We start from the raw sequence: 22,994 nt of genomic DNA, 5'->3' as shown, positions 1-22,994 counted from the left end.
GGCTGCACCAAGAGCTAACATATTGTGTGTTGTCTCTTCGTGTGCAGGTCGAATAAAAATTATCCAACCATCAGAATTCCAGTTGTGGCCGTGTCCTAATTACGTGACCTGCCGACTGGTCAGCTCAAGCCGACCGCCGGAGCTGTGCATGTGGATGAGGTGCACGACCTGCGCATGTGAATTTGTTGATGGTTTACTGTAAGTGAATATATACTGTAAACAGTGAAAGTGAATGTAGCATATTCATTAGATACAGGTATTCGTGCTTATTTGTATGTTTTGGATAAATTTGTTTATTGCAATTATTTTTTTGGGTATTTGAATGCACTAAATTACATCTGCTAAATGACTTAAACATGTTAAATGTAGAGGGCCCCGTAAACAGTTCCACAAACGTCAGCATGAGTGCGCTGACTGTGGAAGCACTAATCACTGGACCAAAGCTCACTGTCAGATGCACCAGCTGTGCGTCAAGTGCTTTTCTCTGGGCCACATGAGCTTTGACTGTAGTGAGGCTGGGCAGCGACAGAACCCTGGATGTGGACAGACTGGCAGGTCGCAGGTCTCAGGAAAACTAGAAAGCCTCCGTTCTGAGGAGGGCAATGTGGGGCATTCTTATTTTTCCTCCACTGATGATGATATCCAATCTGTTTATTCTTACTTTTGTGAGTCAGTACCCAAGAACAACACAGTCATTTTTCAGAACACAATGAGAATTACTCAGAATGACAGTTTGTTTTACACCACTGTGCTAGTACAGGATAAAGTTGAGCTGAAGGGGATGTTAGATAGTGGGTCCATGGCTACTACTCTGCGCGCAGATATTGTACCTCGGTTGAGGGAGGCAGGAGTGGTAGAGGGGAACTTTCTAGCTCCTTCAGACATCATCCTGGTGGGTTGTGGTGGGAACAAACTAGCCCAGTGGGCATGTGTGACTTAAACATTCAACTTTATGGCTTCTGTTATGTAGTCCCAGTGCTTATTGTTGATGGGCAGGTTGATGAACTCATTGTGGGAACTAATGTGTTGAAGTCTCTGATTAGACAGTAAGTTTCTATGTGCTCACGCAGGTGCCCGAGAGCTGTGGCTGCACCAAGGGCTAAGCTATTGTGTGTTGTCTCTTCGTGTACAGGTATGTCATTTATTTTGTCAGAATTATGTTGTATATCATTTTACTTGTATTGTATAGTGTGTTGTTAGGCACTGAATGTGTGCATGCAGCACCTGTTCTCTTTGCCTGACCTTCAACTAGCAAGGTACAGGATCGGTTGGATGAACTGTTAAGGGAACGTAAAGCATGTAGAACACAACTTTCACAGCAGGTTGCTGCTGTTTTTGACTGCCCTCAGGAGGGAGTGGGTCCTGTGAAAAGACCTAATGTGTCATCTTTTTCTCAATGTGGCCGTGAACCAGACCAGGCACCATCTGTATCTGAGGGTGGGACATTAAAGAAAGTTTTGACTTTGTTAGAGAAGGCTCCGGTCAGCAATACTCAGCAATACTCAGTCTGTGAGTGGCGCAGTGGTCTAAGGCACTACATCGCAGTGCTAGCTGTGCCACTAGAGATCCTGGTTTGAATCCAGGCTCTGTCGTAGCCGGCCGCGACCGGGGAGACCCATGGGGCGGCGCGCAATTGGCCCAGCGTCGTCCAGGGTAGGGGAGGGAATGGCCGGCTCAGTTCGTAGAGCATGGTGTTTGCAACGCCAGGGTTGTGGGTTCGATTCCCACGGGGGGTATGAAAGTATGTAGCCTAGTTGCAGTATGTAGCCTAGTTGCAGTATGTAGCCTAGTTGCAGTATAGGCTAGTTGCAGGATGTAGCCTAGTTGCAGGATGTAGCCTAGTTGCAGGATGTAGCCTAGTTGCAGGATGTAGCCTAGTTGCAGGATGTAGCCTAGTTGCAGGATGTAGTCTAGTTGCAGTACGTAGTCTAGTTGCAGTACGTAGTCTAGTTGCAGTACGTAGCCTAGTTGCAGTACGTAGCCTAGTTGCAGTACGTAGCCTAGTTGCAGTACGTAGCCTAGTTACAGTACATAGCCTAGTTGCAGTATATAGCCTAGTTGCAGGATGTAGACTAGTTGCAGGATGTAGCCTAGTTGCAGGATGTAGCCTATGTGCAGGAAGTAGCCTAGTTGCAGGAAGTAGCCTAGTTGCAGGAAGTAGCCTAGTTGCAGGAAGTAGCCTAGTTGTAGGAAGTAGCCTAGTTGCAGTATGTAGCCTAGTTGCAGTATGTAGCCTAGTTGCAGTACTTAGCCTAGTTGAGCACGTAGCCTAGTTGCTGTATGTAGCCTAGTTGCAGGATGTAGCCTAGTTGCTGTATGTAGCCTAGTTATAGTATGTAGCCTAGTTGCAGTATGTAGCTTAGTTGCAGTATGTAGCTTAGTTGCAGTATGTAGCCTAGTTGCAGGATGTAGCCTAGTTGCAGGATGTAGCCTAGTTGCAGGTTGTAGCCTAGTTGCAGTATGTAGCCTAGTTGCTGTATGTAGCTTAGTTGCTGTATGTAGCCTAGTTGCAGTACGTAGCCTAGTTGCAGTACTTAGCCTAGTTGCAGTACTTAGCCTAGTTGCTGTACGTAGCCTAGTTGCAGGATGTAGCCTAGTTGCAGAATGTAGCCTAGTTGCAGTACGTAGCCTAGTTGCAGTACTTAGCCTAGTTGCAGTATGTAGCCTAGTTGCAGGATGTAGCCTAGTTGCAGGATGTAGCCTAGTTGCAGGATGTAGCCTAGTTGCAGGATGTAGCCTAGTTGCAGGATGTAGCCTATGTGCAGGAAGTAGCCTAGTTGCAGGACGTAGCCTAGTTGCAGGGACGTAGCCTAGTTGCGTATTAGCCTAGTTGCAGGAAGTAGCCTTGTTGCAGGAGTAGCCTAGTTGCAGGAAGTAGCCTAGTTGTAGGAAGTAGCCTAGTTGCAGTACGTAGCCTAGTTGCTGTATGTAGCCTAGTTGCAGGATGTAGCCTAGTTGCTGTATGTAGCCTAGTTGCAGTATGTAGCCTAGTTGCAGGATGTAGCCTAGTTGCAGGATGTAGCCTAGTTGCTGGATGTAGCCTAGTTGCAGGAAGTAGCCTTGTTGCAGGAAGTAGCCTAGTTGCAGGAAGTAGCCTAGTTGTAGGAAGTAGCCTAGTTGCAGTACGTAGCCTAGTTGCTGTATGTAGCCTAGTTGCAGGATGTAGCCTAGTTGCTGTATGTAGCCTAGTTGCAGTATGTAGCCTAGTTGCAGGATGTAGCCTAGTTGCAGGATGTAGCCTAGTTGCTGGATGTAGCCTAGTTGCAGTATGTAGCCTAGGTTCAGTACGTAGCCTAGTTGCAGTACGTAGCCTAGTTGCAGTACGTAGCCTAGTTGCTGTACGTAGCCTAGTTGCTGTACGTAGCCTAGGTGCTGTACGTAGCCTAGTTGCAGTATGTAGCCTAGTTGCAGTATGTAGCCTAGTTGCAGTATGTAGCCTAGTTGCAGTATGTAGCCTAGTTGCAGTATGTAGCCTAGTTGCAGTATAGGCTAGTTATTATCCTGAGTGGCTCAGTGGTCTAAGGCACTACATCGCAGTGCTAGCTGTGCCACTAGAGATCCTGGTTCGAATCCAGGCTCTGTCGTAGCCGGCCGTGACCGGGAGACCCATGGGGCGGCGCGCAATTGGCCCAGCGTCGTCCAGGGTAGGGGAGGGAATGGCCGGCAGGGATGTAGCTCAGTTGATAGATCATGGCGTTTGCAACTCCAGGGTTGTGGGTTCGATTCCCACAGGGGGTATGAAAAAAATAAATAATGTAAGTCGCTCTGGATAAGAGCGTCTGCTAAATGACGTAAATGTAAATGTAAATGTTGCAGGATGTAGCCTAGTTGCAGGATGTAGCCTAGTTGCTGTATATAGTATAGTTGCAGTACGTAGCCTAGTTGCAGTACGTAGCCTAGTTGCCGTACGTAGCCTAGTTGCAGGATGTAGCCTAGTTGCAGGATGTAGCCTAGTTGCAGGATGTAGCCTAGTTGCAGTACGTAGCCCGTGCAGTACGTAGCCTAGCTGCAGTACGTAGCCCAGTTGCAGTACGTAGCCTAGTTGCAGGATGTAGCCTAGTTGCTGTATGTAGCCTAGTTGCCGTACGTAGCCTAGTTGCAGTATGTAGCCTAGTTGCAGGATGTAGCCTAGTTGCTGGATGTAGCCTAGTTGCAGGATGTAGCCTAGGTGCAGGATGTAGCCTAGGTGCAGGATGTAGCCTAGTTGCAGTACGTAGCCTAGTTGCAGTACGTAGCCTAGGTTCAGTACGTAGCCTAGTTGCAGTACGTAGCCTAGTTGCAGTATGTAGCCTAGTTGCAGTATAGGCTAGTTAGAGCCATAAATATTCAGCTGCCAGCTGAATTAACCAAGCCATAAGAATGTATTGCTAAACTAGTACGAATGTATTCCTGTATACTAGCTGAATATGAAATGGCTATAACACTTCTTTGCTCTTCCCTACAGGACAATGAGAAGCGGACACTGTTGCATGCAGCTGCCTATCTAGGAGATGCAGAAATTCTAGAGCTTCTCATACTATCAGGTAAGGTTATCATTGATGAGATGGATTACGCTACGACTCATGTCCGTCGGTCTTTGACTTCTGTTTTGATGCTGGTTGTGTTTGAATGTGAATGTTTACCTCATACTTATCCCCATTCAGATCTTATGTGCAGCTGATGTGTTTAAGAGGTCATTTTAATGAAGGCCATTGACAGCTGAAACGTCCCTATTTTAACTTGATAAGTGAAGCATCCAGATTTTAACTGTGAGCGACAGTCAAACCTTTTCCTTCCGAATGCCCTCATGATTTTGTGTTGCACCTCGTCTCACGTTGGCTGGGCTCCTCCTACTCCTCTCCACTCAGTGCCATTTTCTTTAGAGTGATGCTGTGTAATGAAAGTCCCCGTCCCGGAATAGCGCTCTACAAGAGGCTTTCTGCGCGTTCCAAATGGCACCCTATTCCCTATATAGTGCACTACTTTTGACCTGGGCCCTGGTCAGAAGTAGTGAGCTATAAAGGGAATAGGGTGTTGTTTTGGACACATCCTTTCTGTGCTCCAGCAATTTAAAGGATGTTGCCTCATCAACCCCAGTGGCCTAACTAACCCTATAGTCTCTGTCCCCTGTCGGTCTGTCCCCTGTCGGTCTGTCCCCCTGTCGGTCTGTCACCTGTTTTTCTGTCTGTGTCCCAGGAGCCAGAGTAAATGCCAAAGACAACAAGTGGCTCCCTCCTCTGCACCGGGCCTTGGCTTCCTGCAGTGAGGTACGTGTACTGATACTGTCAGCCCTCACACACACTCCTGTGCATATGTGTTTGACTGTTAAGTGTGTTGTGATTTTTAAATGCACTTTAAACAAAGTTGAACATGATTTGAACTGTGTTCCTGTAGGAGGCTGTCCAGGTGTTATTGAAACACTCTACTGACGTGAACGCCAGGGACAAGAACTGGCAAACGCCGCTCCACATCGCTGCGGCCAATAAGGCAGTCCGCTGTGCCGAGGCCCTGGTCCCTCTCCTCAGCAACGTGAACGTGTCAGACCGGGCCGGGCGCACGGGCGCTGCACCATGCAGCCTTCAGTGGACACCAGGAGGTTAGCAATTAGCATGGACATGATTACACACTGTAGTCTACACTTTATACCTGTCCTATCCCCACGTTGAGCTTACTGTGCATCCGATTACTTACAATGGTTGTATGTAGGGCTGTGACGGTAATTGGATAACCGTGACATTGACGGTTTTGGATGAAGAACGCCATGAAAATAAAATTACCGTCAAAACCAAGTATGATTTTCTCTCCATAAAATGTTTTATCACCTTTTATTTTAATGTAGATATACTTTATCCATAGCGGGAGTGTTAACTCTTGATTATATGGTATTGTTTTGCTGACTTAGTTGGAGGAGATATAGACAGTTTAATAGATGGACTATCTTTTGATGCACCGCAATCACCAAATCTGCTCTATGCGCGAATAGGAGAGAATCTTTGAAGGTCAATTCAGGTTAATTGAAGAGGGGGGGTGAGGTGAAAAGTGGGGACCCGGGGTAACTATAGTACCTCTAGATCTATAGCCTACAGGCTGGGGGTGGGTGGGTAGCCTCTGACCTCTGACCTTCACCTCTGACCTTTTTCATTGTTACAGTAGATCAGAGGAGTGAGGTGAAAAAGATGGCTCTCATTGCAAAAAAAACCCATAACAACCTGTTTGGGCACATTTCAGTTTCGCACCTAACGACGATGGAGAACCAGATGACTTGGCCAGCCTGTTTGCAGAATATGCGCAAAACCCATAGGCTACCTACTAAAAATTCCAGCACCACAAACGGGACACCGATAAGTGGCGAGCACTGCCAGACACTGGAACTCGTGATTTAGTCATAGGAATGGTGCCTTTACGAACAGTGGAGAAACCCGCCTTCAAATAAATGCTCTGGAAATTTGACAGACTATACGAGTTACCGGGGAGAAAGTATTTGTCTCAAACAGCGGTCCCTACCTTGTTCAACAAGGTGAAGGGGGAGGTTCAGACAGAGCTAAAGGACGTAGATTTGTTTATTTTTGCACTGAATACGGACATGTGGTCAAGTGTAAATATGACTCCTTACATGAACCTAACAGTGCACTATCTGACGAAAGACTGGACACTGAAATCCAACTGTTTGGAAACAACCTACATTCCGGAATACCACACAGCCGACAAACTCTCCGAAGCCCTGCGTTCGGAATTCCTTGACTGGGCCCTTGACGAAAATCTAATGTCCTGTATCGCCACAGACAACAGGGCCAACATTGTGGCTGAAGTGAGGCAACTGAACTGGCCTTGGCTAAATTGCTTTGGCCACAATCTCCATCTCGCTGTCACCATCAATGTGAAGCCAGAGCACAGGCCGTGTTCTAGGCCTATGTAGAACTCTGGTGGGCACTTTTTAGCAGAGCTGGCGATTTAAAAGAGGGACCTAGTAAGGCCCAGACCGAGCTGAACCTCCCAATTCACAACCTCATTCTTGTGAGAAATTACGTTTTAATAACTAAGCTGTAATAACCATTTATAGGCTATTCAATGTTAAAAGAATAAGCTATGCAAAATTATTGTTCATGAATAATTGTAATTCAGATGCCCGAGCAAATAAACAAACAAAATAGGCTAGTTTCCTTGAATCACTTAATGTTGCATTACCATAGGCCCATTGTTTTATTTAGCCAATCATACTCTAATTAAACCACTGATTATAATGAGAATATAGAACATATTCTGGGAATCCTACATGTTACGTGTGTATACTATACCAGAAAGCATGATCATTAGCTTCTTCTGGATTGTTTTAAATCGCGTAGCCTGTCGGAAGGCAGCGGGTGCGGCGAATAGGCTTCCAAATAGATGACTGTTGAGTTGTGAATGTCAGTGAAAGAGAGGCTCAACCAGGCATATCGCAATTTTTCAAAATACAATGGAGGGAAAACAGTTTGGAAAGCAATTGGCTTATTGCTTCAAAGAGAAGAAGATGAAAATACTAATGTCTTTTTAATGATCAAAATCCTCAACTTAATTGAGGGAACAGTATTATTGGCATCGGCTATATCCCCGGTGAGTGTGCATATTCACTGTCTTTATCACTGGTTCAGTGCCACTTGAAAGTCGTGTTGAAAAAAATTCTGCTAATCTCTCTAGTCATATAAAGTGTAGTAGAATTGCGTGATTTTAAGATAATAAAAGGCCACATTTATCCAGTGAAAAGAAACCTACTCCACCACGCGCTGCATTGAACAGCCTTTTTTTGCGAACAGTGATTGAGTTATATTATTAGCCTAAATTATGACTATCCAATTTACTAATCACATTAGGAATAGTCAGCTATTTTACATAAGTTCCGAGCTGGTCATGGGTGCACTTCAGCCACGCTCAAGGTCCTAAACGATATTATAACCGCGATTGATAATAGACAGTACTGTGCAGCCGTCTTCATCGACCTGGCCAAGGCTTTCGACTCTGTCAACCACCGCATTCTTATTGGCAGACTAAATAGCCTTGGTTTCTCAAATGACTGCCTCGCCTGGTTCACCAACTACTTCTCAGATAGAGTTCAGTGTGTCAAATCGGAGGGCCTGTTGTCTGGACCTATGGCAGTCTCTATGGGGGTGCCACAGGGTTCAATTCTTGGGCCGACACTTTTCTCCGTGTATATCAATGATGTCGCTCTTGCTGCTGGTGACTCTCAGATCCACCTCTACGCAGACGACACCATTTTGTATACATCTGGCCCTTCATTGGACACTGTGTTAACAAACCTCCAAACGAGCGTCAATGCCATACAACACTCCTTCAGTAGCCTCCAACTGCTCTTAAACACTAGTAAAACTAAATGTATGCTTTTCAATCGAACGCTGCTGGCACCCGCCCACCCGACTAGAATCACCACTCTCGACGGGTCTGACCTAGAGTATGTGGACAACTACAAATACCTAGGTGTCTGGTTAGACTGTAAACTCTCCTTCCAGACTCACATAAAGAATCTCCAATCCAAAGTTAAATCTAGAATTGGCTTCCTATTTCGCAACAAAGCCTCCTTCACTCATGCTGCCAAACATGCCCTCGTAAAACTGACTATCCTACCGATCCTTGACTTCGGCGATGTCATTTACAAAATAGCCTCCAACACTCTACTCAACAAACTGGATGTAGTCTATCACAGTGCCATCCGTTTTGTCTCCAAAGCCCCATACACTACCCACCACTGTGACCTGTACGCTCTTGTTGGCTGGTCCTCACTACATGTTCGTCGTCAAACCCACTGGCTCCAGGCCATCTATAAATCACTGCTAGGCAAATCCCGCCTTATCTTAGCTCATTGGTCACCATAGCAGCACCCACCCGTAGTCTGCGCTCCAGCAGGTATATCTCACTGGTCATTCCCAAAGCCAACACCTCCTTTGGCCGCCATTCCTTCCAGTTCTCTGCTGCCAATGACTTGAACGAATTGCAAAAATCTCTGAAGCTGGAGACTCTTATCTCCCTCACTAACTTTAAGCATCAGTTGTCAGAGCACCTTACCGATCACTGCACCTGTACACAGCCCATCTGAAATTAGCCCACCCAACTACCTCATCCCTATATTGTTATTTATTTTGCTCTTTTGCACCCCGGTATCTCTATTTGCACATAATCTCTTGCACATCTAGCATTCCAGTGTTAATACTATTGTAATTATTTTGCACTATAGCCTATTTATTGCCTTACCTCCATAACTTGCTACATTTGCACACAGTGTATATATATTTTCTGTTGTATTTTTGACTTTATGTTTTTTTACCCCATATGTAACTCTGTGTTGTTTTTATCGCACTGCTTTGCTTTATCTTGGCCAGGTCGCAGTTGTAAATGAGAACTTGTTCTCAACTGGCTTACCTGGTTAAATAAAGGTGAAAAAAATAATAAAACAATTTAAGTTTGCAAATGTGATGATGCATGGAATGCTTGATATTTTTCATGGAGAAAATTAGCTTCCCCAAACTTGAGAGCAAGACTGGCCTAAACGCGCTAATGTTTTCCTTTGCTAATGTCCGTCCCGCCCCCCTGTCAGCTGTCAGTTTTGTCGATGACCACGTACATAAGACACGCCAATCACCGACACCTGAAGTTCCATGACCATCACAGCCCTAGTTGTATGCTTGAGTTTGTTCAGAGGAGGCTTTGAATAAAATCCGATCTGAGTGTGAAATGCCTTACTGAGGGTAAATGGAAGCTCCTCTTGTGCCCGGCTCAGCCTTATACAGTTTAAGGTACTTTACCGTATCCATTTCAGTAAGGCTAGATTGTCCAAATTCTACCCAAATATTGATGGTACATGTGACAGGTGTAAAAGCTCCTTGGCGGACTTGACCCACATGTTCTGGTCCTGTCCCCATCTGGCAGATTAGTTGTCCACTATTTAAAACCCTTTTTGAAGCATTTGATATAAAGTTGCAGCCTAGTGCAGAAATTGCTATTTTTGGAGTACCAAACAACAATCCTTCTCTGACCAATAGTAGAGTGTTTGTTTCTAAATCTCACGCTTGACAGGGACCTTCGATGTTGATGCTGGGCGGGAGAAAAATGGGCACCCGATTTGAGAGACACTGGTCTACTTTAGGGGTCTAGGACTATTTCTGTTCAGGCATACCACTGGTCTACTATAGGACATTGATTATATTAGGAGTGTATATCTGTTCAGGCATACCACTGGGGAGGGTAAGCTGATCCTAGATCAGTGCACAGGGGGACTTCTATCCAGAGCCAGGTACACAGCTAGCAGGTGACAGGCTTTGAGGGCCTCAGCCCCAAAATGTTTTATTATCTGCTGTGTTAACATCATGAGGATGTCATCTACCAATACCACTGTTCTAGAAATCTGTCTGTTCATGTGAAGGTAATAGTCGTCCAGCAATCAGCTCATATCCTCTCTGTTTAGCCTCCTCTAGCTACCAACGGTCAATCATCTCACATTCTTATATCCTCTCTGTTTATCCTCCTCTAGCTACCAACGGTCAATCATCTCACATTCTTATATCCTCTCTGTTTATCCTCCTCTAGCTACCAACGGTGATTCGGAGTGTTTGCGTTTGCTGATTGGAAATGCTGACCTCCAGAGTGCAGTGGACGTTCAAGACGGGAATGGACAGTAAGTCAATTGGGTTTTGGATACAATTCCTGAAATAAAGAGATTTTGACACTAGGTCTACGTCCCAAATGGCACCCTATGCCCTACTTGGTGCACTACTTTAAACCAGAACCCTATGGGCTCAGGTCAAAAGTAGTGTACCATATAGGGAATAGGTTGCCATTTGGGACTCAGCCTGGTTATTACCAGTTTGTAATATGACCTTGTTGTCTTGTGTATCAGAACCCCTCTGATGCTGTCAGTGCTGAGCGGACACACAGACTGTTTGTACTCACTGCTCAACAAGGGAGCCAGCGTAGAAGCCAAAGACAAGTGGGGCAGAACAGCGCTACACAGAGGGGTGAGGAGGAGAGCTGGCTGTATACGCTCACACACAGAAAGAGACGGGGAGGCTCAAATATACATATTATCTTCAGAAAAGTAGTTGTCCATGGGTAGTGGTGTATTCATCCCTGTAGGGGGACCTGTCTCCAGACATCATTTGTAATAATTGATGATTCATTATTATATCATTGATTATTAGTTATTAAAATCCATTCTTGTCTCCCCGCCCTTCCTCCCAGGCGGTGACGGGTCATGAGGAGTGTGTGGAGGCCCTGCTGCAGCACAGCGCCAGCTTCCTGGTTCGGGACTGTAAGGGGCGGACCCCTGTCCACCTGGCAGCGGCATCCGGACACATCGGGGTGCTGGGGGGGCTCCTACACGCCGCCCAGTCAGTGGAGACCCTCCCCGTCATCACAGACAACCAGGGCTACACGCCACTACACTGGGCCTGCTACAACGGTACGTACTGGACTAACGGAACACTAGATCTTTTCTGATTTTCTCTCTTCAGCACCGTAAACATGTCCCTGAATTAGGCAGGCCATACAACGGTACGTACTGACTAACTGGACTGTAGCTCTGTTCTCTCCTCCATGAAGTGTACACTCATTCACCTCCTCTTGTGGCTTGAAAAGCATTCGATTGGTGTGGACGGAGCCATGTGGGGGAATGAACAAGACTACAACAGAATTAGGGGTTATGACTCTCAGTGGAGGACCTTACACTGAAACAGGACTTTGTCAGGGATTGACATAGCATATGTTGTAGCTAAAACATATTTTGTGACTTCACCATTGTCAGATGTGTAGCTTTCTCTGAGAGTATTGTTGTGGTCTGCAGCGACGTCATCTTTTTCCTGTATGAATCAATCTTCCACTAGGCCATGACACGTGTGTAGAGGTGCTGCTGGAACAGGAGGTTTTCCACAAGACCGAGGGCAACTCGTTCAGCCCCTCCACTGTGCTGTGATCAATGACAACGAGGGGGCTGCAGAGATGCTGATTGACACTCTGGGGCCGGCCATTGTCAACGCCACTGACACCAAGAACCGGTAACTACAGCACATGACAAAGTCCTTTTCTTCTGGAGAATAATGTTGTCTTGGGAATAAAATGACCTCTGGGGTTGGATGAGGGATTGTAGATTACTTTAATACATCTATTAGTGATTTTATATTTCTATGGTATAAACAGGGTTAATTGAACAAACTTGTTTATAACAGTCCTACATGATGTCGGTGAAATAAGTTTCCTCTCTCTCCAGGACCCCCTGCATGCGGCGGCTTTCACGGACCACGTGGAGTGTCTTCAGCTGCTGCTAGGCCACAACGCCCAGGTCAACTCCCCGATGACTCCGGGAAGACCTCCCTCATGATGGCTGCTGAGAACGGACAAACCAACGCTGTCGGTACGCAGCCCCCTCTCCTCCGCTTTGCCTCGCCCAGCCGGCTTAAGTTCAACATGTCTGTTTTACATTTTAATAAGTCGCTTAATTTCCTAATTGAGTTTCTTTATGTTTCTCTGTCTGTGTCAGAGCTGTTGGTGAGCAGTGCCAAAGCAGAGCTCACCCTGCAGGATGCAGTCAAGAACACTGCTCTTCATCTGGCCTGCAGTAAGGTGAGCATCCCCACATGAAGATGACGTTCATCTGAACAGTTGGCTCTCTCTGGTTTAAATTTTGGTCTGACATGTTTGACTCTGGTTTTTAAAGGGGCATGAAACCAGTGCTTTGTTGATATTGGAGAAGATTACAGACAGGAACCTCATCAACTCGACTAACGCAGCCTTACAGACGTACGTATGGTTCAGCTGTATTAATTGGGCCAGAAGAATTGGTCCTCTGTAGCTCAGCTGGTAGAGCACGGCGCTAGTAACGCCAAGGTAGTGGGTTCGATCCCCGGGACCACCCATACACAAAAAAATGTGTGACCCTCTGCTGTTCTGTTTGAACCCCTCAGGTTACACGCCTGCCTTGGCCTGTGCCCCCAACAAAGACGTGGCGGACTGCCTGGCGCTGATCCTGGCCACCATGATGCCCGTGTCCCCCTGCAACCCGGCGCCCAGCCTGTCCTTCAGTGCCATTAACCACTACACCACCAGTCCCTCCAAGAGTGTGACCTTCGACAGCCTGCCCGTGCTGCACAGCGAGCACAACTCCTACTGCAGCTTCAACAACATCGGCCACCGCGAACACGATGGAGGCTTCTACAAGGATGAGGAACTCAACGACTCAGACTCAGAGACATACTGAGGGGGGTGGTGGTCGCTGCCCAGGAGGGGAGCCAAGGGCAGGCGGATGGACAGTGAAGTGGGGCAGAGGCCACAAACAAATCCACACATACACACCGTGTCTTAAATCACCACAGCCAGCTTTGGGAGGGCACGAGCCGAGACAGTCCGCACAGGAGCCTTAAGAGTCCCGCAGTTGGAGAGAGAGAAATGGAGGGAGGGAGAGGGGGAGGCACAACAGGCTGGCTGGCCACACTCATCCTCTCGTACCACCAGGTGTCCTTCCAGCAGATACTGGACTTCAGAGGAACTGCTGCTGCTATACCCCACCTTTACCTTTACCCACAAAGGTCCTAAACGGTAGAAACTGTCCAGCCGACAGACGGACACCTTATGACGGCAATAACCTGTAGTCCAAGGGGATAGTAGCACTTCACTGAGTGAAAAACAGACATGGACCAAAAGATGTGGAAGAAGCCTTTTCAAAACCTGTTTTGACAGTAGAAATGGGATTGAGCGTTTTGGGCTGAGAAAAAACATAAGGAGTGATGTTTCATTTAAGTTTTATGAGAGTGATGGTCATGTTTATCCGCACACTAAGACAGTCAGAACGCACCTAGCCTCTTGTCTGTAATCCATGTGGGAGGAGGGGAAAATCATTTATTTTTATGAACAAACATTTTAATAAAGTCATTCATGTCTTAAGCTCCTGACCCTCTGTGGGAACCAAAAAATCGTAGTATTTGCTCTCATGAGTAATTTCAAAGAATTTCCATCCCCAATGCCACCCTATTCCCTTTATAGTACACTACTTAAGACCAGGGCCCATAGGGTTCTGGTCAAAAGTAGTGTACTCTATAAAGAATAGGGTGCCATTTAGATTTTGCATTTGTATGTGAGCGACAGGACTTTTTACATTTGCGTTATTAAACCTACCTGTCCTTTGCCCTCTAGAAAATATTTTAGAAAGTAAATTATTAATTCATGTATTCTTTCTTGTGATATTTATGTCATCATTTTGTGCCTTCTTTAATTACTGAGGGGAGGTTAGGAGAGTAGGGGCAGCTGTATGAGCGAAAACAATGATGCACACTAAGTACTACAACGTTTGTGAAAAGCACTGATACTATTCCGAGGCAGAAAACATGCCTCCCTTGGAGAGGAGAAACACTGTAAACCAATGGTAGGACAGCAGCATTTAGATTTTCTTCTGTTGAAAAAAATATATATATATTATTTGTCTTGGTCTTATAATCAATGTATTTTGACAGGTTTTGCTTGCTTTAACTTCTTCAAAAAAATGAAGCCACTCAATCCTTTTATGTGATTGCTTGTTCAAACCCCCGTTTTTGTCTCTTTTTGAAAATCATTTTAACTGGAAATATGTACAATACATATGCTATGTTCGTCAAATCAGGATCAGGAGGTTCACAGGTTTTTTCGTGTCCTTTTTTTTCTTTAAAAGGATGAAACTAGCATGTACATATGAAATAGTGACTGAATTCGAAACTCCCATGAATTCTTTCAGTATCTGAAGATTGCTGTATATTTTATGAGTAATAAAATAAAGAAATGAGTTATGTTATTTAATAATGAACTATGGGTTATCTGTTTTATGTGACAACCGCAGTATCAATTTCTAGGTGACAGTGGTGCTAATCCCAAAAGAAAGGCTACATACAACAAGGAACAAGAAGTCTATTGGCAAAATGATGACAATTGCATGTACCTTGGCCTAACGGTGTGGGTTATGCATTTTATTTTTCATGGCGTCCTCAACATTACAGTTTTAAGGGCAACAATAGCCTACATTTGTTTACAACTCGCAGGATTTCCGTACGTGAGCTTTCAACAACACAGAGTGTTGTATCAGCACGAGTTCGAAAGTGCGTCAAATCTGTACAGCATTGTTACGTCATCACTGATAAACGTTGAAACTGATCAAAAACCGCTGGAGCAGTTCAGTCTAATAGGCCCTTTTCACGATGACGTCATCTAACTTCCGCCTTTCCGCGTAGCAGGTTAACTTCACTTCCGTTCGCCCGTAACCTGAGACTTCTCAACGAAAATACAACTGTTGACCACTAACTAGCAAGCTAGCTACTTGAAGAAATTCCAAAAGGTACGTTTAAGTTAAATTAGTAAAGTTAAGAGTAATAATGTTTACGTATATGCAATGGTTTGTAACTTGCTAACGTTATTGTTAATTCATAATTGTTCACTGCCTTAGTTACTTAAAAGTGGGCTAACGTTAGCTAACAACAACTTAGTACCAGATACCGATAACGTTAAAAGGTAGCGTTACATTGCTGCCTGGCTGTAATGTAACAAGTTTACTTAGCTAGCTATCTAACCCTTTGTTAGGCAGTTAGTTTATTCATGAATGTATAGTAACTCACCTATTCAAATACTGTTGTGCATGATAGCTAGATAAATATTGATTCCTGGTCAAAGCTGAATGTTAATTTAGCTGTTTCTTTTCTCCGGTGTCTGTATCGCAACAGTATCCCATCCAACACCGAAGCATGGCACAATCTTCGAGAAGATGCTATTGCAGTGTACCATTTTGTTCAAACAACAAACAGAAATTCCCGTATCTGAGTTTTCACGATTTCCCTGTTGATGGAGAAATACGTGCCCGTTGGGTGAGGGCGATCAGGAGAGATGAGGGACCAAGTTTTAAGATTCTTCGTGGGAGCACCTTTGTTTGCAGTCAGCACTTTCCCCCTGAGGATAGATACACATCGGCCAGTGGACGGATCCGTATTAAACAGGGATCAGTGCCGTCTAGATTCCACTGGAATGATTGGGGTAAGGATAGGTAGACAGCGTTAAACGTAATACTACTGTAATCCAATAATATATTACTTGTACAAAATGTTTAATAATTTAATCCTGATGCAATATAGCTGCTACATTTTGTCATTTTAGGGACTGAAAAGTGATTACCAAAATGTATCATGACAAGCATATGGTTAATTTCACACATATAGGAGGCGGCTCACAAGCTCGGGAGTCAGTTTACCAGCGAGCAAGAAAGCGTCTTGGTGTTGCTGTCCTGGATGATTCTGATCATGAGATGCCTGACAGCACAGAGGGTGCTTTGCCTGCAGTGACAAACGATCACGACTATGCCTGCCGTCCTTCTCCTGGTTAGTATTACAAATAAGAGTAACCATGTATCTGTTTGGCAAAAAAAGTAAAAGTATATGGCAGTTAAGTAAAAATACTATTTTATACTACGATTTGGAGTAACTGGTCTCTCTGTGAAAAGACTTGGCGTTTTAAACCTCATCCATCTTAGAAGCTTCTTCAGTTTTATTTATTGAAAATGGGATGGGATAGATGAGTAATAACTAACCTACCAACATGTATGCTTTTTCTTCCCCTTAAGGTAAACTGGACAGTGCTACTCAAAGAATTCGAGAGTTGGAGCTGCAAGTGTTGTCCCTAGAAATTGAGATCCAGCACCTGACAGTTAAGAAGCAGCATCCACTCCTTTTTAATTTTTGTGTCACAGATGAGGACTATCGCTACTACACACGATTCAGCTCAAAGGAGGTCTTCACTGTGTTTTGGGATTCTGTTTATCCCTATGCTTCACGGCTTGTATACTGGTCTAAGGCACAGCAAACGGCACATGTGACACCTAGCCCTCACCGAAAACTTCCACTTATTGATGAACTATTTATGTTTCTGTGTCGTGTTGCAGCTGGGCTTCAGGAGAAAACCTTGTCTACCATCTTTGAGGTCAGCCTGTCCACAGTTAGCCGCATCATTTTAACATGGACTAGCTACCTTTACCAGGTTCTTGGCTCACTGCCGGTGTGGATGACAAGAGAGCAGGTGCAGGCCACAATGCCTGATAAGTTCAAGCTCTACTGCCCTCAGGTGAGAGTTATAGTAGACTGCACCGAGATCCGCTGTGAAACACCATCCTCCCTCTCACTACAGTCAGAAACCTTTTCGAGCTACAAAAATCACACCACCTTTAAAGGGCTGATTGGTGTAGCTCCATGTGGTGTTATCACATTTGTATCAAAGCTCTACACAGGCTCCATCTCCGACATGGAAATAACACGGAAATGTCAGATCTTGCATTTACTTCAGCCCGGAGATGAATTAATGGCGGACAAGGGTTTCCTGATCGAGAGGATGTTGTCAGAAGTGGGGGCAACACTCGTCATCCCTCCACTGAAAAAATCTCCTCAGCTCAGCAGGGAGGACACTCTTAAGACCCAGGCCATCGCCCGGCTGAGGATTTTAGTCGAGAGGGCCATACGGAGGGTGAAGGAGTACCATATCTGGGATGGGCTTGTTCCTCTTTCCACAGTGGGTTCAGTGAATCAGCTGTGGGCCATCTGCTGCCTCATGTCGAACTATCAGGGACCTCTTGACATTAAAGGAGACAAACCAGTCTGATGTTTTTGTCAACTGGAAGTTGTATATTTCCTGAGTAAGCTAGATGGGCTGTAAATAGAAGTACTTTTATATTACTGTATTGTATGTACAAAAAAATGTAAATATGAATTAACTTTGTTGGTAATTTAATTGATCTAATGTTATACTGTATGTTTTTGTTAAGGGTAATAACTTTTTCATAGCTATTAATGAACCTAATGTGATATATTGTAAAAATATCCAACTATTAACCATGTTATGTGCTTATGTGTCATGGCACTGATGGAACTATTAAATATATGTTTGCAAGCAACTGCTTCCAATCCTTTTTGATTTTGGTAAGAGCATTTACAACATCGCAATCCTTTTCAAAATTTGTATTTCAATACATAGATATACAGTATATAACACAATTAAGTTCATTTGCAGTTAAAGAAAAACATGTCGACATTTACATCACAATCCTTTTCAAAATGTGTGTTTCAGTACATAGGAGATATACAGTATATGACAAGTTAATTTGCAGTTAAAGAAAAAAATGTCAAAGGTTCACCTTCCACATTTACCTTAACACTATTTACACATAAAATTCTGCCTTATGTTTTATAACTTAAGAAGACATCCATGTAGATGTTATAATAGAAATGATCAAGCTTCTGTCGCATTGAGTGGATAATCTCCTCATCCCTAAAGATTCTCTCAACTGTGAAGTCAGTGCGGGTATCTGTAATGAAGTCACACCACTGAAGTCCGCTTAAGGCGAGTTGGCCTTGAACCTGATAGTAGTATTTGTGGCTCTTCTTAAGGCAGGCCTGGCCTTTAACTGTGATCAGGTGTTTAACTTGGGTAACATTTTCAACATCGCAACTCTTAACCTCAGCAAGACCAAATGGTGGTGCTTCTGTTGGGCAGAAGACTTTAGCATCCGGGCTGGCTGCAAGGTGAGGTGAATCAGGGTGGATGATGACCCCGCATTGTTTCAGAGAGACATCACAAAAATCAGAATATTGCCTCAGTATCTCAGGTTCCAGATCCAACCCTCTTCTCATAGCAGCTGTCTGAGGAGTTCCTCTCAGAATGCGGGTTGCCAAAGCCTTGGCAGACAACTCCCCACGAACATGGCATATTTCACGGAATCTGCTGGCTGTCAGTCGGGGTTTGCGTACCTGGCTCCACAGCTGGCATTCTGACTGCATTCTTGTTTCTGCTTCAATAGCAGCAGACATCTCCTCTGACACAATCAGGCTGTCCAAATGACATTGTTGTATGTAGTTGGGCTCAAAATCAATGGGAAATTTAAAGTTGTAACCTTCAATAGGCAACTGAGGAAACTCACTGGCACCAGGGTGTTTAATAATATCTCTACTTAATTCTAGAGGGCACTGGTAAGAAAGCACAGACCCAAATGGCACAGGGCCAAATTTAGAGTCCACCAAATTAAGGCCCTCAAGCCCGTGCAGCAATTTGCAAATCCCTGGTTGTGGACGGATGTCTTTCAGTTTCTCAGCACTGGCCATGACGTGAGGATCCGGAATAGGCCCTGGCATGAAAGTGAGATATGTCAAGTTTAGATTTCATTAAATGCCACCTTATCTTTTTCACTAAAAAAGACAACCACACTCATCCAGTCTCGTACATGCTTCTAATACAAATAAAAAAATATCCACTGAAAGTCTATATAAAAAGTAACAAATAATAATCACTTTTCTGTTTGTATTATTTTAGAAATGCACTAAAGTCTTTGTGCTCTAGTACAGGCGGGGGCTCATTCAGACTCACCATCATAGGCTCGGTACAGTGTGCACTTCACACCAGTTCTGACACTTGTTTTTTTCTTAGCCGCTGGTTTACACACCGCCATATCATTGGTGGCCTCTGGTACAATTCCCTGTGATATAATAATGATGAACAATACATTGTCAAAAGTCAATACAAACTGCAAAGTTCTGCATCAGTGTAACAAATAATGTCTGACCTGTGTCCTAGGCCGGTGCCAGGTCTGCAGTGCGCTGGTGCATGACAGAGGCAATGGCACTGTCTTAAAGCCCATGGTAACATAGTGAGCACTTTGAAAAAGAAGTGCTACTATGTGATTACATAGTGCTTTCCCAGCAGAGCAGGAACATGACATGTGATTGAGTACCACAGGAACCTCTGCAGAGTCTAGTGTAACCTGTTCATAGAGACATAACAATTAGTGCTGTACTTACAAAACATTTTTTTCTGCGTTTCATTATAAACTACTGTACACAATTTTCAAAACCCAATTTCTTTTTTTTAATTAAGAAAAATTGGCTGTTCTGAAACCTTTGACAAGTAGTGCCAACACTTATCGAAAATTTGAACATTTTGAGTTATCACAGAATCTTTCCCAGTCTTTATTGCCGTCAACAACCCACATCGGTTTGTAAGAATTTCGTTGTGTATTAAGTTTAATGATACAAAATCAGAGCTCAGACTGAGAAACAAACTGATCCACAGTGGAACTTTTGTGGAATCATTCTTATTAAATCTGCAACCGCAGCAAAACACAACAAAAAGAAAACTTATCTATCTTAACCTATCTTATCATAATGTTAGAGAACTGTTTATCTGAGAAACCTGAAGCCGATGAGCCTCCTCATTTTTCTTCATGGACCTGTAACATCGCCCTCTCACTGTCACCTCACCGTTAACTACACTTGAGACTGTTTCAATACAGTGATTGGGAGAAAGGGCGCAGCATTAGCCATTAATACATTACTGACTCTTATCTTACGGTCGATACAAACAGCAGTAATATTAAAAAGAGGCTGCAAAACAGAAACTTCGTCAGCTCATAACCTTCGCTAGCATAGGGCTAATTTAAGCTAAATAAAGATAAACACGTACCTTCATAATCAAACAGGTAACCTTCAACGAAGAACTTGTAGCCTTTATCAAGCTTCGATCTTGAAGTAAGGGACCACTTGTCAGCAAGTCGTTCTACGTCGTTAAGTCGTATTGGTGGCAGATGTGAAAGGGACTGGGTGAACTCCATAATGATGTGCTACTAGCTAAGCGTTCCTAAGCGACACCGGATGTAAACATAACCTGCATCGCGGCAGAACGGAAGTTGTCTGACGTCACGTGAAAAGGGCCTATTCCGATGTTCACAACCATAACAGCCTTGAACTCAAAGCACCTGGACAACCCGTCTTTACCTTTCAATTAACGAAGAAAATATTGAATTATCTTTACAATTTTTCACATAACAACTTGAAATCCGTGAGTAATATTTTTGTTTTGCTTTGAAATGTTATATTGCTCATGTTTATGAACACATAACCCTAATGTCTATGCTTAATACTCTTTGATTTAGATTATGTCCCACATGGAACCCTATTTCCTATATATTGCACTACTTTGACCAGACTCCTATAGGCCTTGGTAAAAAGCAGTGCACTATATAGGGAATAGGTTGCCATCTGGGAGACACCCAGAGCTGAGCTAGATAGGCCTACTGAACTGATGCCATGCATTTTATTTTGCTAATATTGAAGCATTTTGTTTTCCACAGGCACTATTGACCATGGGATCCGCAATGTCTATCTCACTCCGCGAGAAGGCAGTCCACTTCAAAGATGGGCCGGACACGGTGGGCCACTTCTTTGAAGTCCAGACCCGTAAGAGCGGCAAAGACAAGACCCTGAAGCGCTACTCGCCATGGAGGTGGATTGTGAAGAAGAAGGGCTCCAAGAAGGTGCAGGCCCACGAGAACACCAACCAAAACAACATCGCCCATCTGAGTAACGAGAACCTGGAGAAGTCTCAGTCCTCCTCCAACTTGTCCACCCTCACCCTGGAGAAGTCTCAATCCTGTGACAAGCTGTCCACCCAGTACCAGAGCACTCCAGCCATCGCCAACAGCTCCAACAACGCCGCCTCGTCGGTCGAGAAGGCCCCCCTTGACCAACTCCAACACGGCCCCCGACACGCCCCAGACGGTGATCGTCCAGGACCTCGACACGCCCAAGAGGCTGGTGATGGTCCACGCTACAACCGGCGAGCTGCTGCGCTGCCTGGGTGAGTTCCTGTGCCGGCGCTGCTACCTGATCCAGGACATGTCTTCCATGGACCCGGAGCTGTGGCTGCGGGTGGTTGACCGTTATCTGCTGGACAACTGCTATCAGAACCAGAGCTGCATCAACCCGGCCATGGTGGTCTTCCTCTACATGCTGTGCCGCGAGGCGGTCTCCTCCGAGGTGGCCACCTTGCATGAGCTGCAAGCCGTGCTGCTTACCTGCCTCTACACGACCTGCTCCTACATTGGCAACCAGATCTCCTACCCCCTGGGACCCTTCCTGGTGGAGACCTGCAGGCAGACCTTCTGGATCCGCTGCATGTCCATCACCAAGCTGATGAGTGGTAAGATGCTCCAGATGAACACAGACCCTAACTTCTTCTCCCAGATGTTTGCTGACCTGAAGAACGAGAGCCAGAAGGAGGAGAAGAAGAGCCGCCTGCTCAGCGGTGTGTACAGCACTCAGTGAGGGACCTAGGGTAGAGGGGCCAGGGGAGGGGAGGGGCCTACTATAGCCTGACATTTCAAAATGGGAGGGAGGATGATTGGTTCAGAGAATGGGTAGAGGGTGAGCTTTGATGGGAAAATATGATTTATAGATTTTAAGGGTTAATATGAGGGTTAATTTGGCTTGAAAGAGAACCCAAATCGGTAGGTATGAATGTGTAGAGGACTGAGGCTGTAGCTTACTATCTACTGTACCAGCTGACTGTCTGACGTGTGCACTGCCTACCACGGGAGGATTGGAGGCACACGAGTGACTGTGCTAGTGCTCACATCACACAGGCTGCAGCCTACCAGCCTACTGTTCTGACTGTGTGAGATGTGTACTTTCTACCACGGGAGGGAAGGAGGCACCCTTGTGTGAGTGGGCTAGTGCTCAGATCATGGTTGAACAGACAAGCTGCAACCCTGCCGCTTTAGACTGTGAAGTGAACACCCATGTTCTCCCACAGCAAGCACAGGACTGGACAGTTCTGGGGGACAGGGGTTCGTTTGAGGACCATTGGTTCTGATGAACTTGAACGAACATTGTGACTGTTTTGGAATAAAATGCTATATATATTCTCTTAAACATCCAGTGTTGTGTCCTTATTATTTTACAATTGATATTTTCCATTTCATTTTGAGATCTTGGTGGAGATAATACTTTACCAGTGGTGGAAAAAGTACCCAATTCAGTAAAACTTGAGTAAAAGTAAAGAAAATGACTCAAGTAAAAGTGAAAGTCACCCAGTAAAATACTACTTCAGTAAAAGTCTAAAAGTATCTGGTTTTAAATGTACTTAAGTATCAAAAGTGAAAGCAAAGGCTATATATCAAATTCCTTATATTATGCTAATTGCCTTTATTTTTA

At 44.8% G+C, this 22,994-nt stretch overlaps 2 pseudogenes; both read left to right on the top strand.

Annotated features, from left to right (window-relative positions):
- Positions 1–10,519: 10,519 nt before the first annotated feature.
- LOC121557633 lies at positions 10,520–13,571 on the top strand (annotated as a pseudogene).
- Positions 13,572–21,106: 7,535 nt separating this feature from the next.
- LOC121562736 lies at positions 21,107–22,161 on the top strand (annotated as a pseudogene).
- Positions 22,162–22,994: the final 833 nt, after the last annotated feature.

The sequence above is a fragment of the Coregonus clupeaformis genome, unplaced genomic scaffold, assembly GCF_020615455.1.
Source record: "Coregonus clupeaformis isolate EN_2021a unplaced genomic scaffold, ASM2061545v1 scaf1786, whole genome shotgun sequence".
Taxonomy (NCBI): domain Eukaryota; kingdom Metazoa; phylum Chordata; class Actinopteri; order Salmoniformes; family Salmonidae; genus Coregonus; species Coregonus clupeaformis.
This window is presented reverse-complemented; position numbering and strand designations above follow the sequence as displayed.